We start from the raw sequence: 2954 nt of genomic DNA, 5'->3' as shown, positions 1-2954 counted from the left end.
CATCTAAGCAAGTTTCCGAAGAAAGCTGGAGCCGCGCACCCCGAAGTCTGGAGACAGAAAGCTGAATGTGTTCCGAAGTCAACCAGAAAGAAAGCCCCCGCTGAGGGGGGTCGGGGGGCGCCTTGGCCCGAGAATGGGTTTTGTGTGAAATTACTTTTCGTGGGCGGCGAGGAGCAGTACCAGCCTTGGGCGGGGGTCCGGCGTTGCTGCTTGCACAAGCGCTGGGTTTTCCTCACTCCCCAAGAAGAACACTCACAGAAAAGTCCTCCCTAAAGAGAACCGGGGGGCGGGGAGGTAGAGGGCAAAGGCATGTTCTAGAATCGGTGAGTGGGCGTCAACATTAAAAATCACTGGGAAGGTCTGGCTGGTGTGGCTCAGTGGTTGAGCATCGACCTATGAACCAGGAGGTCACTGATTCGATTCCCGGTCAGGGCACGTGCCTGGGCTTCGGGCTCCATCCCAAATTACTAAATATAAATAAATATATATTTAAAAATCACTGGGAAGGCTGCCGTTTGGGAGTCAGGAGGCATAGACCAACCCACCCACTTACCTTGTCTCTCTCTCTCTCTCTCTCTCTCTCTCTTTTCTTTAAATAATGACTGAAAAAAATAAATCAGGGTTGGCCCTGAGTCCTTGGCAAATTAGTTAAGTTTTCCAAACTGTTTCCTCGGCTATAGAATCAAGACGCGAACAGCTAGCCCGCTCCCCACCCCCCAGGGCGCGGAGGATCAAATGACTGGAGCTACGAGAGTGACACAATGTGTAGGAAGCCTCTGAGGCCCACGTGCCACCTACACCGCGGGCATCCTTCCTCCTAGCCGTTCTGCACGGCCTCCCCCTTGCGCCAAGCGCACGGGGACCAGCTGCGCATCCTTTCCCAGGCCCGCGGGAGGTCCGACAGCCAGGACGGAGGGCCAGGTGGGGACCCTCGAGAGCTGGGAGGGGGCCCCTGTGCGGCTCCCTGGTGCCCTGGCTCTTGGCAGGCGTGAGTTCCAACAGGAGCTCCGGTGGCCAGCAGGCCGGGCAGCGATGGGGCAGGGGGAGCGCCGGGCCCTCCTCCGGGCTCCGCACACCTCAGGGCGAGGTGCCCACAGAGCAGCCAGTTCAGAGCCTCCTTCATGAGGAAAGAACACAGGCTGAGCAGCCGGGCAGGAGGAGACGCAGCCAGAGCCACTCGGCTGCCAGCGCCTGGGAGCCTGACATTTGGAAAGAGCTGGCCTGGGGGAGCCAAGCACTCGGGACAGGGCTCCTTCCGGCTCCGGCTCCGGCTCCGGGAGTGTCCAGAGGGGAGCCGGAGGAGGAGGAGGAGAATGACTCAGCTAAAAGGAAGAGAAATGTATTTTTAAAGAGCGCCAGGATGGAAGGCACAGAGGCACGAAGTGCGGCCCCAGGATGGGGTCCAAATGCCTTCTCAGCGGAAGTGGGGCGAGTCTGCAAACAGCCAGAGCGCTCGCTGGGGTTCCCAGACCAAGAATAACACATGGAAACCAAGAGCCCCTTCTGGGCCTGCCAGGCTGCGGGCCGGGCCCTGCGCTCCGTTAGGCTCTGCAGATGGAGTGCGCGCTGACGCAGGAGGTGGGCAGAAACCCCTCCCAGTCGGGCTCACATTCGCCCAGCAGGCCGGGCTGGGAGCAGGCCACAGGGCTCCCCTGCTCCTTCCACCCCAGAGATGCTGGGGGACCAGAGGGAAGGGAGGCCGGAGGAGGCTCCCCTCCCCGGAGTTGGCACAACTCGTCCCCTCCAGCAGCCACGGTCCGGTGACCCCGATTGTAAAAGCATCATTTTGAAATCTTCAGTGGAGAACAAGCATGAGGAGGAGGAGGAATTGGACCATGGAGAGAAGCCACCTCATGGCAGCTCTGCCCGCCCCTCCCCGGTCACCCACCAAGCTTTGGGGTCATGTCGGGGTCCTACCTCCTCCCCGACATGCACTGCGTGGAGAGTCCCATTTCTAGAAAAGGGAGCGATGGGAGGAAGAGGTCAGCTCAGCATGACCCACGAACTGTGACCTCTCCGGGGGCCTGTCAGCCCCGCTGGCCTGTGTACAAATCTCCCAGCGTTTGCCCAGGGTTGTTGTGAGAAGCAAGTGAGGGAATGAATGTAACGGGGATTGGCCAACTAGAAGGCATCCCCCTGGAGGTTCAGGGAATGATGGCTCCCAGGTCAAATCTTGCCTGTGTGTTTTGTTTGACTCAGATGTTGATGTTTTTTAAAAAGCCAGTATGTACAAGCCACAAAAACCAGCTTCTCTTCAAGAATGAAAACATCTACCAGCCCTGAGCCCACATCCCAGTGCGCCACAGTCCCCACCACTCCCTATTGCCTTCCACCCAACCAGCCACTCACATACTTGGCCAGAGTGGTCCCTGGTGGGCCTCTCATGGATGTATCTAGGCCACTCAGGGTCCTTCCGTTGCTAAGGGGGATATAAAGAAGAACATTCAGAAAAACCTCAAGAGTTTCAGGGAATTAAAAGATAAGAGAGAAAAATGAAAAATTCAGTGAAACAACTGGGAGATCAATTTGAGAAAATCCCTCGGGAAGAGCTGGATGGTGGAAGAGAAAAGAGGAGAACGAGGACCAGTCCAGGAGATTTAACATCTGACCAGCAGGCGTTCCAGCACAAGGCAACAGAGAAAACAGGAGGTGGGGGGGTAGGGGGTGGCCTAAGGAGCTGGCACTGAAGAACAAGAGTTTTCAGACTGAAAAAGCCTGAACCAGGACCCAGGACAGTGAGGGAAACACCCCCAACAAGATGCATTCTTGTGAAATTTCGAAACTCCTAGGGAACAAGAGGAAAATCCCAAAAGCTTCCAAAGAGGGGGAAAAGTCACAGAAAAGAACCAAGAATCACTTTGGCCTTGAACTTCTCCCAGCCACTGTGGGAGCAGAAGAGAGCGGTGCCTGGCACTCCAGGCGAAGGAGCTCTCCACCAGGCAGGCCATCCACTC

The sequence above is a fragment of the Myotis brandtii genome, unplaced genomic scaffold (genome assembly GCF_000412655.1).
Source record: "Myotis brandtii unplaced genomic scaffold, ASM41265v1 scaffold6, whole genome shotgun sequence".
Lineage (NCBI taxonomy): Eukaryota > Metazoa > Chordata > Mammalia > Chiroptera > Vespertilionidae > Myotis > Myotis brandtii.
The sequence above is the reverse complement of the archived record's forward strand: the minus strand, read 5'-3'. Positions refer to the sequence as shown.